General features: G+C 35.2%; 1 protein-coding gene across 1 annotated transcript in view; it reads right to left on the bottom strand.

The window, feature by feature from the left end:
• Window positions 1–15115, bottom strand: part of LOC111052593 (LIM/homeobox protein Awh) — a 247677-nt gene extending 232562 nt beyond the window's left edge. The window contains exon 1 of the mRNA XM_039430661.1: window positions 14727–15115. The gene's annotated coding sequence lies outside the window, so the exon portion shown is untranslated. The remainder of the gene's footprint in view (window positions 1–14726) is intronic.
• Window positions 15116–15341: the final 226 nt, after the last annotated feature.

Here is a 15341-nt window from a genome sequence, read left to right as displayed (position 1 = left end):
CAAGGTGATAGCTGCTCAGAACTAACACCAATTAAAGCTGGAGTACCTCAAGGAAGTGTATTGGGCCCTACTCTGTACCTGCTCTACACCAGCGATCTTCCTGTGCCAGAAAATGACACTATTGCAACCTTCGCAGATGACACAGCTGTCTTAGCAGTTGGAGAAACTAATGAGGAAGCTACAAGTAAAGCGCAAGAAGCCATCAAGAAAATTGAGAAATGGACTAGAACCTGGCGGATTAAGTTGAATGAAAGCAAGTCCACACATGTTGTCTTCACAAATAGGCATTATGTATACATCCCAATAAGATTAAACAACAAAGAAGTCCCATTTGCAAATGAAGCTAAGTATCTTGGAATGACACTAGATGAAAAACTACGATGGAAGTCACACGTCAAAAAAAAAAGAAAGAAGAACCAGCTGGATTTCAAATACTCGAAAATGTACTGGTTATTGGGGAGAAATTCAAGCCTTTCAACCTACAATAAATTAATATTTTATAGACAAATTCTCTGGCCTGTGTGGTTGTATGGCATCCAGCTCTGGGGCTGTGCAAGAAAAAGTAACATCAACACCATCCAGAAATTCCAGAACAAGGTTTTGAGGAATGCTGTCAATGCTCCATACTTTGTCAGAAACTCGGATCTCCACAGGGACCTGCAGATGGAAGAAGTCGATGTCATGATCACAAAGGCTGCCAGAAACCATGAAGAGACTCTACATAATCATCAGAACATCCAAGCTCTACACCTCATTGACAACTCTAATACAGTGAGAAGACTGAAAAGGAAGAAGCCTACAGATCTCGTTTAAATGTAGTAAGAGTGATTCTGAAAGAAACAGTGCATGGGCATTGCTCACTTGGACTGTGAAGGAGTGAATACCCCTTTAATGTCAAACTTTTACGTATTAATTTAAGCTAGAATTGAACTGTTCATTAACCAAAGTGTTAGATTGCAGTCAAATTACAATGAAAAAAAAACATTACGCTACGCTACGCTCAGATTCGTCTTCGGAAGACGTAGCTGTCCCATCCCCTAACATTGAAAGCTTCGCTACGCTTCGCTACGCTGATGTGAACGGAATGTGAACGCTGATATATTTTTGCGAAGACGTTTTTCACCGTAGCATAGCGTAATGTGAAGAAGCTTTGAGAAGGAATAAAGTATGGAAAGGAGAATAATGTGAAATAGAGCCTAATATGGCAGTAGAGGAGAAGTAGGAGATAGAGAAGAAAATAAGAAGTAGAGAAAGGAAACCGAGATGAGAATGGGTAGTAAAATAACAAAAAAAGTAAGAGAAGTAGTTGAATGTAGAGAGAGATGAGCAGCGAAGAACAGCAACAAGCTAGAGAAAAAAAGACGGAACCAGAAATCAATGTTGCGAGTCTGAATATTCATAGAGCTATTAAACATCAACTTAAAAAACCTGACTAATTGACATGACTCCCGAGGCCAATTAAAACACACAACACACTGACAACCCCGAAAATGTTGCCTCCTCTCACGGTGTGCTGAGGCCGTGAATTGCCTTTTACGACGTCCAACAGTCTCAACTGAATTATTTGCTATCGTTACCGATTTTGTTGCTCATCCGCGTCCGAAATATAACCAGAGTAGGCATTGTAGGATATTTTCTAGCTACACAGATTAGAGGATGGTTGAAACCTATTCTCATTTCAAAGATAATGATAAATGAAATATTCAGAAATCATTTAGTACAGTTGTAAAAATATATTAGTAGATATAAACATATTTCAATTTTTTATTCAATAAAAATGAACTTTTTTATATTATTTTTGTCTACTTGTGGGGAATTTTATTGAGGAAGCTGAAATTGAATCACAATTTTTTGTCTTTATTTTTAACAGGTTAATATTGAGTATGACAACCTTTTTCGATCAATGACTTGTCACAGTATTTTAAATATACTATCTTACATAAGATGTAAAGAGTGCTATACAGTACTTATTGGGAGCTGGTTGGGGCTTTACAATATTTTTAAAGTATAGAGGGTTCAATTCTCTATCTACTGCTACGCTGTGTGAATTAAGAGTTGGTGTGTGTCTGTGTGAGAAAGAGAGAGAGATTGATTGATTGATTTTATTGATGACAGACCCATTGCACAAAAACAGCATTAAAAACTATACATCCAGATAATTAAACAAAATAAATGATAGTAACATTAACAAAATGGTATCAATGCAATTAAGAAAAAGAGAAATTAGTAGATAATTGGAAAATGACAGATTAATTGTTATAATTATTAAAAGATAGCAGAAAGCTCTATCCAGGAGGAAGAGAGAATGGAGAAAAATAAGGGGACAGGGAGAAGAGATGAAGAATAAAAGTGAAACATTTATTTATGAAAAGAAACAACAAATGAAGCACAATTACTTTTAAGTGGCGTTGAAAGATCTGTTAATGAAACTGCACTTCAGCGGACCTCAAAAAGCTTACTGAATTCACATCCGTCAGAGAGAAAGAGAGAGTGTGTGTGTGTAGAGAGATAGATAAGATAACAATAAGGAGGAAATGGAAGTGAAAATGGTCAGAGTTAATTCATATTCAACTCTTTTCATATTCATAGTTGATTTTTGATTTTCTGATTTCATATTTAGATTCATCTTTTCAAAGTATAAAATTAAAAAAAAAAGTTTAAAAAATGTTCATGTTTGGACCTAAACTTTCAAGTGTTCAAACACTTGAGCAAAGTTCAAACTCAGTGAGTTCAAACTCAGCTATATTAAAAACAGCCATAACTCCCTTGTTTTCGGGTATTTTTGAAAATGGGACTTACGCTTCTAGGAATTTGGGGTCGCTGAATTCAAATCAGAAATCAATATTCCTCTATCTCCATTATTGGACGATTTAGATTTTGGTGGAGAGTATAGATAGCGTTGAAAAGTAGGGCAGGCCGTACTCGTGTTGCTTACTACAACTAGTGTGTAGTGATTTTGCTCCGAGTCGTTCAAGGACACGAGCCAAGACAGGCCAAATCCGCGATCCAAATCTGTAGGTGTGTTGGAAAAGAGTTTGAATGTTGATGACGTCACTTTGATGCGAGCCTGTCAAATGCCAGTTACAGCAGGACAAGAGTGATTCAAGGGGGTGAGGAGGGGTTCAGATTGATTCCAAAGACATAAACACAGGTTGAATCACCCCACCTAGCCAACTCCCCTGGCTCCGACACTTGATTCAGCGAAAATATTGAATAAGAAGAATCGTCCGGCTGATTGCTGCAAACTGAATTCGGTTATCAGTGTGCACTTTGCTCATTCCCTCTTGACGAGATCGTTCTTTTGTGCTGAATTCGTCTGGGGACGCAGTACGGATTCTGGTAGTAGGTTTCAGCCAATTACCCACTGCTACAGCCCACAACACTATATACAGGAACAGTATTATGATTTGATATAGAAAATGTGAATAGAAAGTGGAATGATGGAAATATATGTATATATTGAATCTACGTATAAAAACAAGTATGCAGTACATAGTTATGTATAATTTACCTATATCGTGTGCCTTTTCAAAAATCTCCTATTCTTCATTAATTACCTATTCTTTTTCAAGAATCTCTACCATAACCCAATCATTCCTCAAACAAACAAAAACATAGTAGCAGTCTGTTCACCTTCCTAATCCCTTGAAAGAACATAACTCAAAATACTCAAAACGATCCCAAGTTAAGAAATTAAGAGATATGAAGGAATCAATGCATTCCAGAAATTTATATAAATTCATTCAAGACCGGATGATTTATCGCTTACATCTATTCCTAACTAATGAAACTAAAAAAACTTTTCATTGAATATAATTGAATATTATCTGCAATCTATTGTCAGACATTGGACATATTATTACAGACCTTCCTTTTAGCAAAGGAATACACTATACAGTGCAAGCAGAGCAAATGAGATTTGGATTTTTTTATATTTATGCGCCTGCTGAAATAAAAGATACTATATATGGTTCTTACCAGCTCTTCAAGGAGCTTATATAAAATTCTGCAATTAATTGCTGTAGATTGCTGCTGCTTTATCAATCGGCAATTCAGAATGCCACTCCGATTAACTCCACAATTATAGATGCTGAAGAGGTAGATGAATATAAGGATTCTAAATATTGCACAAGACAATATGGTACCGACATCAATTCAACCCGCTACCATCTGACAAAGGGGTCAGCAGTGTAAGATAATACCGAGTGTGACGGTATTTTAGTTAGAATTCCTTATACTTTCTATGACTTGTAGTACTGCTTCGGCTTAATTTTATGACCCTGTGATTCAGTCAATTCGATCTCAGTGATTAGGTTGAACCATTTAAATAAATCTTCAGAATGTATTATTTCTGAAGATTTAATGATCAACATTGTATATCGCTGATTTATCCAACTCATTTGTTGGAGAATATAGTTGGTTGATAATTTTATTAATTTGTTAATAATAATAAAAAATACCAGTACAAGATTGGTCATGCATGAAGACAGGATTAAAAATGAAAGGTACACCATTTAATAAATAGAATGTATAATTACAAATGAAATCAATGAGCAAGAATAAAATATGAAACAATAAATATAAAAACAATATGAGAAAATATGCATGAAAATATCACAGATGGCTCAATTAAAACTCTTATTATGCTTACTAGCATCGATTAATAATTTTCATAATTTTTCTATCAGCATATATAGATTTATATAGCTCACTCGTCCGACTTGCTTTCGCTTGTCAAATAAGAATTTATAATTCTGTATTCCAACAATATCATAAACTTTAAATATTAATCCTCAGGGTATGAGTTCGACCATCAGTGGAATTTAGATAAAATAATTTATTTCAGGAACTTTGAGCTTCTGGTAATTCTTTTTAAAATAATACTGATATTCAAATACATGAGGTGAGCATATGCAATAATTTAAATAGTGATATATACTTAGATATTCAATTCCCATCAATGTTCTTAATAAGAATTTTTCCTTATTTATAACTACTTGCACAAATAAGTTTGAATCAAGCTTGATATTTAAAATGTTACCTTCAATGAGCTAGCTTTATGAAATTTCAACAAACTCGTTGCACTGAGGGCCCTCTAAAATTATTTTTGTAACTCACGTGCATCAATTTTTCACAAATTTGAAGATGTGGCATGGATTCACCTCATGTGTCCTATGCCTTTTTCCTGGTGGGCTGCTGTCGTCTTTTCCAATGGGAATAATTACTTTAATAACTCATGTCATGAAGCGACTTCACTGAGTTATATTGACCGTTAAATAGGTACATTTAAAATTTTAACTTAAGCAAAAATAAAAATTAGTTAATATAAGTAATATAATTCCTTGAATGAGACCTAATAATCCATTTCAATGAATGAATTTTATTTGTGCCAAAATGTACCGTTATAGTGTGTGTATGTGCGTCTGTGTACACGATATCTCATCTCCCAATTAACGGGAATGACTTGAAATGAACTTAAGGTCCTTACACTATAAGGATCTGACACGAACAATTTCGATCAAATGCAATTCAAGATGGCGACTGAAATGGCGAAAATGTTTTCAAAAACATCGCGATTTTCTCGAAAATGGCTCCAACGATTATGATCAAATTTATACCTAGAATAGTCATTGATAAGCTCTATCAACTGACACAAGTCCCATATCTGTAACAATCTCAGGAGCTCCGCCTCATCTATGCAAAATTTGATTTTGGATTTCCAATTATCAGGTCTCAGATATAATTTAAACGAAAAATTTCGAGTGAAAAAGATTGAACATGAAAATCTCTACAATTATCATCCAGTAACATTTTCACCTAAAATTGGAAATAAGCTTGAATTTTCAGAATTCTGATTATTCAATTGCAAACTGTTGGCAACTGTTGATTCTATTGAATCATTCACTATAAAGATATAGCAGACCTTGTCCTGTCACCAGCTCAGATCTTTGTTCATAAGTAGACTTGAGATGCGCGTAAACACTGGCGTCAGGTGATCAATTTTCGTAACGTCAAGGAAAGTTGTGTGAGTGCGCCACACCAGATTGATTGATTGATTTGAAACTTCTTTATTGTCAATACAATTTTAACAAAACAAAAATATATAAATATCCTTCAAAACAATAAAGCCCAAAGGTAAAAACCTGTTTGGGAAACATAATTTTTAAATATATACACACAACTCTCGAGAATAACATCAGCCGGCCTTAAAAACTAATAACATTTTGAATTTCAGCGAAACCTCTCAACTATTGTACTATATTTAGAATAAGCTTCCTTATCTTTATTATAATAACAAGGTTACAATTCAATTATACTAAAATATAGAAATATTTGTTAATGTCGTCCTCCATTAAAAGATGCTTACGGGTTTTTTTCAAAAAAATATTCTCCACCTGACAATCTTTGATATCAATCGGTAGGTGATTGAAGAATGTTGGTGCTAAAAAAAGATAGAATTTTCTGAATATTGTTAGATTAGGCTTAGGTACAACGACATTTGATCTGTTTCGAGAAACTCTTTGAAAATCACAAATTCTTCTCTCTCCACTCCTATCAAAGAATATTTTCAATGTTTTGTGAATTTTTAAATAACTATTCCCATATCATATGTTGTGAAGTATCTTCCACTTTCATTGTTAATACTTGAAATAGTTTAGCATTTTCAATTTCTTCTATGACATATTACCCTTCTTCTATCAGTTTCCTGCCTCGCATATTCAAGGTTTGTCTATTTCTACTATAGAGTTATTATTTATTATAGAAATAAAAGCAATAAACGCAACCTAAGTAAGTTGTAGTTATGACAAGATGTTACAACTCACTACTTGCTAGAATAAATAGTTGGAGGGAGTTGGATGACAGATGAGGGTGATTCGTAGAGGGTGGATTTGTTGTAGAAAGAGACAAGGTGGCAATTGAGGGAGGGTTGACGTGGGTGATTGAGTTAACAGTCGCCCTGATTGTCACTTGTCCTTTCCTGGTCCGGTCCTCTCCTCTCATCACTCTGTAATCATCATAGTTCGGCCACCACCCCACCACCCTCTCATTTTCCCTCTCCCTCCTTCACTCGCTATTCTCAAATCAAGTAGTTGTTTCCTCACTCTCAAACGCTTCACTACAGAAGACATCGTCTCTATGCCAACACGTATCTTGTGTTTCATGTTTGTGAAACATGCTCTTATGTTTCTTTGATTGAGACTTAGACTGGAATTGTGTACAAAAATCGCAGATAGTTTTGTTGAGTATTTATGTTCTGGACAATACTTATATAAGTTATATATAAATTGTGAACATGTGACGTTATATATGAAGTTACATGATACAAAAAAGGAAAAGTGGCTGGAGAAAAATCAGGAACTGATTTATGTGGCTGGGAAAAGCGCAAGGGTTTTATATATAGTATCTATTGTACAGTATTAAGAGTTATCATAAGCAATAGTGCAATTATTTCCAAACATATTATCACTCAATGTATATATTTTATTAGTGAAAGAATACCGATGAAAGACTGTCACAAAAACTAACAATACGCGTGTCTCAAGATCAGCTTTTCCACAAGGTGGGGCACTCAAACGGCACTATTTCCAGTATTCAAATAAAATTCACAGATAATATTTTAAAGTCACATACTTAAACAAATCGCAAGAGCACAAATAAAACATTTGGTTTCATACATAAAAATTGTTATTTAAGGAAAAATTGCTATCCAGAAAGGCAGTAAGGTGGCGACCATCATTTTGCACACATAAAGTCTCAAACGGAAATTCTAACTAACACCTCTGGTGTTATTGCACGAATTTCTTGTGCTATCCGTATTTTCAAGTCCTGCATTGTTGCTGCACGAATTTAGAAAACCTTTGACTCGAGGTATCCTCATGATTTAGGAATCACACGAGCTTAGATCGGGCGATCGAGGAGGCAACTTAACCACTCAATAATCCTATTCCTACTGAACAGGCGGTTTGGAAAAAGATTCTTCATGTGGTCAATAAATACTCTGGTCTTATGGCTAGTTTCTAGTTGCTCCACCTTGTTGCAAAGAGTATTCTCATCCACATGAAATCGTCCAAGTTCAAGAATGAGGAAGTTGTTCAGCATTTGAACATACCAAGCTGATGTAACTGTAAGCTATATGCTAAACATGTAAGCTACTGTACGGCTGTTGTCTTCCTCAAAAAAATTTGGATCAATTATTCCATTCAAGGATATCGCACACCAGACAGCCACATTGGAGGGACGTTACATGAAGTTCTTGAGGATTTTCAACAGCCCAATACTAAAAATGTTGTCTGTTAACGTGTTGGTGACAATTTCAGTGTGAAGCTTGAAAGAAGTGTGTAAAATGTTGATTGCCACCTTACTGGAGTAATATTCTAAAAGTAACAATATCTCTGTATATTATTAAATATGTTCTATGAATCTTATCTTAGTGATATAAAATTGCTTAGCGGGTTTCGTTTTTGCAAGCAAAAGGCAATTGTTCAGCAGAAATCTACCGAAGAATGTTGAGACAGATCAGCACTTTAGTTTGCTAAGGTCAACTTTAAGGTTTGTTATCCAGGCAAATTTCATGTATTCCTCTTCATTTAAGATGAAATCTAGTCAAAGATCTATGAGTACGAGTAGTTCTAAATGAGATTGGAAAGAGAACTCATTTCCTAATGTGTGATAGATTTAGAGGCTCTGAGATAATGGATCTCTAATTCGATAGCTTAATTATAATTAATTCAATCATTACTTGTATTCGTATCATGGATGAATATCTTGAAAATAGAGTTGTTAAAGTAGAAAGTCACTAGTACCCTTATTCTATTTTTATATAGTGATTTTCTATCATCAAACATACATGATTTTCTATAATCAAATGCACTATGACTTGCATTACAATACAAGAATATTTTAACAACAGACCAAAAATTGAAAAACAACTCATAGTAAAATTTTATTGAAAGATAATACCTGTGCTGACGTCACCAGAATGCACTATGGCTTTGTTTACGGAGGCTGAGTTGGATTAGTCTCATTAGAACTCATGGGAATTATATTTTTACTGTATGGGACGGACATGTACCTTGACACTGATCAGTGGCAATCGAGTTTGATGGTTCACTGATCATGATTTATGGATGGTCTTTACTATTGGGATCCTCCTTAACACTAGAAATTGCTGCAATTACTTATATAGCTGATTAGAGGTAGACGCACACAGATCGTCATCGGACGGACGGCACGCATCGGACAGATCGGATTATCAGATTTGATGCATTGTTTCCAATTGGAGTGCGCATACCTATACTGATGCGGATAGGTAAGCATCGGACGGATCGGATTATTAGATTTGATGCATTGTTTTCAATTGGAGTGCGCATACCTATACGGATGCGGATAGGTATGCGCACTACAATTGAAAACAATGTATCAAATCTAATAATCCGATCCGTCCGATGAGTGCCGTCCGTCCGATGACGATCTGTGTGCGTCTACCTTAAAAGTGATCAAAGGAATTTTTGCTCAGTATTATAATAATATGGAGTCACCTGGCTGGCTCAGGTCTGGTGTCGGAGCTTGCAGGTCGCAACTGATCAATTTCAGAGCCTGACATGGCCTAACGACAGCTTTATAGGCAGCCGGGACCGACGACTTAACGTGTCATCTGAAACACGGTAGTGGTCCAAGAAAAATATCTCGTCCGAGCTGGGATTCGAACCCAGGCCTCTGGGTTATCTAATCCAGTCGACTGCGGCCACTCAGTTGTAATAATTTGCCAATCAATAACAATTATTATAAAAGTAAACAGGTTTTCAGAAATTATAATTATTCATTTCTATTCATTAAAATAAATTTAAAAAAGATTGAAACGCTGCTCCTCTAGCGTGAATAGGACTCGCTTCGGGGAATGTTATTAAAGGGTGAAATTTTTGGCTAATACCGGCAATCAACGATGTATTCAAACCGAGTCTTTGAGGAGGGAAGACTGTCACTATTGGTCTGATTTGGGGTGCTGTGCTGGAGACAACATGAATACTGGGCGAGATATCTAATGGGTCAGGAAATTATAGGCCTGGGCCGGATGCTGAGGGGTAGGAGAGGGTAGTGGGAGAGGGATGGTGTCAGAGGGGTGTTGTGACACAAGGTTGTGGCTGTGACCACAATATCTCCAGAGTTGACGACTAATGTTGTGACAAGTTGCGTCAAGCAACCAACCCACCGACTCTTTGAGTCTTCTTGGCCACTAAGTAATGCAATGGCCACTCGTATTATCAATAAATTAATGTATGTCGTGTATCCTTCACCCTATTCGTCCAAATTAGAGTGACGTGTCACTCTATAATCTATTATGAACTTCGCGTCATTGAAGCACCATTCTATAATTACAATGAACAAAGAATTACAATATTACAATGTACGTTGCATCTGTTGCTTGTGGGGATGATGAGGTCACGTTCAAACATAATTAGGTAGTCCTACGTTATACGATATTATTTGAGTGAAGTGTTCCATCCATGCCATCACAATAAAATAAACTATATCATCCCCCAAATTCAATAACGTCTCAGAACTCAAATACTCACGATATCAAAGATTTTATTTTGGTAATGGTCAATGTTCTCAAAAATCTTATATCTTGTTATTATGTTAAATTCCACAAGATGAATATAGTATTAAATTATTGATCATTTGTGATTTAATTTACAACAGCTCAGTGGAATAAGTATTGGGAAATAAATAGATTCGAAGGGATAGCCTGATGATTGAAATAATGTACAAGATAATCAAAACTTTCCAGAATAATTTAGCAGAACATTATAGGTTACAAACTGATGAAAAAGTTATACCTGGTGCAAGCTATTGCATCTGGTTTTTATTAATTCGTTGAAAATGATAAAACTGACAACCATAATTTGAGGAACCTGACAGAGCTTCTGCAGAAGGCTTTATTTGGGACGGATGTTTGGGCAGAAACTATCGATTTACTTTGAAATAGTGTAGCATAGTGGAATTTCTAGATCTGCCCACTCAAAGTAGGCGTCAATTCTATTCCAAAACGTTTTAGAGCGAAGAGGTGGATATGATTGGATAGAAGATAGTATAGGATGCTTTTTTTGGATTTTTTCAAGGGTTCGACACATTTTTGATAACCTTATTATTTGTCTACAAAAAGCAATAATATTATAGTTTTTAGGGCTGGGACCGATTTCTACTTCTAGTAGATGATTTATTAAGAGTTCCATAAATGGTTTGTGCTTTATTTGCCCATAACATCTGCTAGGAAAAAAAACATTTATATAAGTTGAATAATAAAAGATGAATGGAATTCCACTTAGGCCTATATCTTTCAAATGTTTCATTGAACTGAAACTCTACAGAGGGTTTCCGAGCTCCCTACTAATATTCCAGGGCATTGCTCCTGGGTACGAAACATAGGCTATCTAAATATCATTTTCAAACAATGCGAAACTCCTTAGAGTTACTCATACAGCCGTCATTTTTTTCACAGCTGGTTTACGTGCGTCATATGGATGCCGAAAGTGATTGTTTTCCGACCAGGCCGGTAAAACTTTACGGCCCTAGGGCTGTAAAATGACCTTGAATAACAGCTGATCGTGTCCTATCTCACAAAAATCATAGAGAGATAATCTCATAACGACTGTAATAATCTATATAATTATGTATCGTGAATCGCGGTATTATGTCTATAATATATTTTATAAATTACTGTTTCATAATTTAATATTTATTATTGTGTTTTTGATATCAAACAATAGAATAAGATGATATCTCCATAGCCTCAACAATATAATGTTGGCTGCATTCTCCATTGTCAGAAAGGTAGGCTACGTATCGCAAGTATTTAAAAGTGAAGAATTGAATTTGAAATCAAAGTACAATAATTGTATCAATATTTAAAAGTGAGCTGGAGTAATAATTGTTTCTTTTTTATTATCGAATTCCACTTCTTAATGCAATACAATCAACAATAATAATAAGAAAATACAGCACAGATCTGAAGTTTAAGGTAAGCCTACTGGTGAAACTCAGCCTTGACTGAAAAATTCCTAGTAATTTTTCCGTAATTCATTATTAAAACTTTTAGATAATTTTTCTTCAATATTATACCATATAGAGAAAACATTAGGCCCACTCAAGATTGAATCTTCGAATGTTTTCTCTATGATTTAACAATTTTCAGAGCAATATTTTGTTGTGAAAATGCTGGCAAACCGGCTTCAAATTTGCCGCTATATACTATATTATAGTAGCCTACATAAGTGTTATCAATCAGGCCCCTACGTTCAACAATACGCAATGGCCGAGAGCGTAAAGGCGTAATACATCAGAACTCAAAGGTCAGTGAATAACAAACATGATCTAGGTTCGAAACTAGGTCAATGACATTTTTTTGTCGATGAATTTCAACTTTTATTAGCTATTTTTTATATTAGTTACCGTAATTTAGATTTCAATCAATTTTTTAGATATATTTTGAGACAAAACTGTGAAATATGCAATTATATTAATTTTTTCATCACATTATTTCAAACTAGTAATGAAAATTCTATTCATCCATCTATCCATGAGATATTGCACCGGGCACAAAGCGCGAGCTATAAAAATTCAAACAATTATTCGAAATATTAATAGTATAAAAATATGGTCACTATTGTAGATTATTAATTAGTAATATTGAAATTAATTGACAGTAAAAGTTGTCATAACCAAGATTCAAACTATCAAAATAGGCTATTTGAATTTTATTTATTTTTCAATTTCTTATATTGGGAAGTTTTTTTTTGGTGTGGTGAAAAATAGCGTTGGCAACACGGGCAAAAATGTTTTTCCGGCTCTCGAACGCTTCAAGTTCTCGACTTCGTCTCGAACTTGAAAACCGCGATCTCGAGCCGGAAAACGTACATTTTCGACCCTAGGTGCGAAATATACTATTTCCTAAATTACTTAGGGCCAGTTTCCAAGCTCGGGAATTAGCTAAGTTCTAGACTTTAAACAGCTGGAGTCGGAAAATTGGCTTTCCGAAACAGGGCGTAGTCGCAGTTTTTATAACAATCTTTACTTTTTCATTTCTATAATAAATTGAAAAATTTGGTGTGGCGCACTCACACAACTTTCCTTGCCGTTAGGAAAATTGATCACCTGACGCTAGAATTCCCGCGCATCTCAAGTCTACTATTCAAAGATTTGACCCAGCTGGTGACAGGGTAATAACGCTGGAGACACACGAGGTCTGCTATCTCTTCATAGTGAATCATTTAATAGAATCAACAGTTGCCAACAGTATGCAATAGGATAATCACATTTTCTCGAATTTCGAGCTTATTTTTAATTTTACGTGAAAATGTTACTGAACATTAATTGTAGAGATTCTCATGCCCAATCTTTTCCACTCGAAATTTTTCGTTTAAATTGTATCTGAAGCCTGATAATTGAGAATCTAGAATCAAACTTTGCATAGATGGGGCGGAGCTCCTGAAATTTTTACAGATATGGGACTTGTGGCAGTTGATAGAGCTTATCGATGACTATTTTGGGTATAACTTTAATCAAGATCGTTGGAGCCGTTTTCGAGAAAATCGTGAAAAACCCTGTTTTTGACAACATTTTCGCCATTTTAGCCGCCATCTTGAATTGGATTTGTTCGAAATTGTTCGTGTCGGATCCTCATAGGGGAAGGACCTTAAGTTCCAAATTTCAAGTCATTCCGTTAATTAGGAGATGAGATATCGTGTACACAGACACACACACACACACACAACACACACACACACACGCACGGACGCACGCACGCACACACACACACACCACACACACACACACACACACACACACACACACACACACACACACAGACCAATACCAAAAAAAAACAATTTTGTGGACTCAGGGGACCTTGAAACGTATAGAAATTTAGAAATTGGGGTACCTTAATTTTTTTCGGAAGGTACCTACCTACTATGGTAATAGGGCAAGGAAAGTAAAAAGTTTTTCCTTGACGAAATTAAAAATTCCCAAATAATTCAAAATAGCTGAAACTGTACACCATTTTCTCTTTATTTTATTCTGTGTTCAATTTTCTAGTTTTTCGAAATTCAATTTGAACGTGAATGATATGAATACGACTACGACCAGGACTTCCTACTATGCCCCGTTTCGGCAAGCCGAGCTCGCGGAAACCGGCCCTTAATGGTCGAACATACAGGAGTGAAATTTTGTACAATCGTTTATAACAACTAGCCTAAGCAGAGCTACGAAAAAATTTGAATTCATGAAAAAATGGCCGTCGATTGTAATTCTATTTCTTGAATAACCAAATAACCATTGATCTACAAAAATTTACAAGAGTTCAAATCGATTGACACCTCATATTCGAACGAATATTAAGATTGAAAGAATATTAATTGAGATATGGCAGCTTTATTGGAATAATGTCTTGACTGTTAGTAGCCTACCGGACATGTACACTGATGATACAGTACTGATATGTGTGAATTCAGCTTTTATCAACTAGACATTCACGAATAAATCGCTGTGTGCAGTCTTCAAAACATTTTTAAACAGAATCGTAAGCTTATATTAGTTAAAGTCAGTTCCTCCAATTCAAACTCTTAAAAAAACATTTTAAACAGAATGGCAAGCTTATAACAGTTCCTCCAATTCAAACTCTCAGCAATTTTTTAAATTATGTACCTATATAATCATTATGTACTCACCTCACTTGAAATTATTCCATGCACAATGATTTTGTAGTGTACCTAGTAGTTTCGAGCTACTGAATTACAAGAATTTTTAACTTGAATGCAGCACCGCGACTATACGCAAAATATTGTGACCAAAAGCACCAGAGATTGAATTAAAGAATGCATCGTTGAATCTTTTGCAATTGAAAAAGAAATAGAATAGCCAAGTAATTTTTTCCAGAAACTGTAGAACATTTGACTGATGAATCACGAGTTACTCAGTTCAAGAGCAGGAATATTATAGACTAGAGGATTTGAGAGTAACATAGTAACAATCTTTCAAAAACCTACTTACAGATTTGAAGGTTGATAAGTTCACTCTTGAACTATTCAAGAGTGATGTGCTGTTCACAGAATAAATCTTTGATAATTAGCTACTATCGTATACATTTGCATGGATTAGACATGATATTTAGTCCCATTTTCTCTAAAGTAAAGATTAAAGGGTTATCAGACAGAAAGTTTCTAACCACAGGAGGGCAACTGAAGTTTCTGGGGGGTAGTGGGGGGTTCAAAAACAACCATTATTCTTGAGGGGGGTGTTCTAAAAAAAGGTCAGCATTCCAGCATTGTATAATTGACCGAGCT

The sequence above is a fragment of the Nilaparvata lugens genome, chromosome 6 (assembly GCF_014356525.2).
Source record: "Nilaparvata lugens isolate BPH chromosome 6, ASM1435652v1, whole genome shotgun sequence".
In the NCBI taxonomy this organism is placed as follows: domain Eukaryota; kingdom Metazoa; phylum Arthropoda; class Insecta; order Hemiptera; family Delphacidae; genus Nilaparvata; species Nilaparvata lugens.
This window is presented reverse-complemented; position numbering and strand designations above follow the sequence as displayed.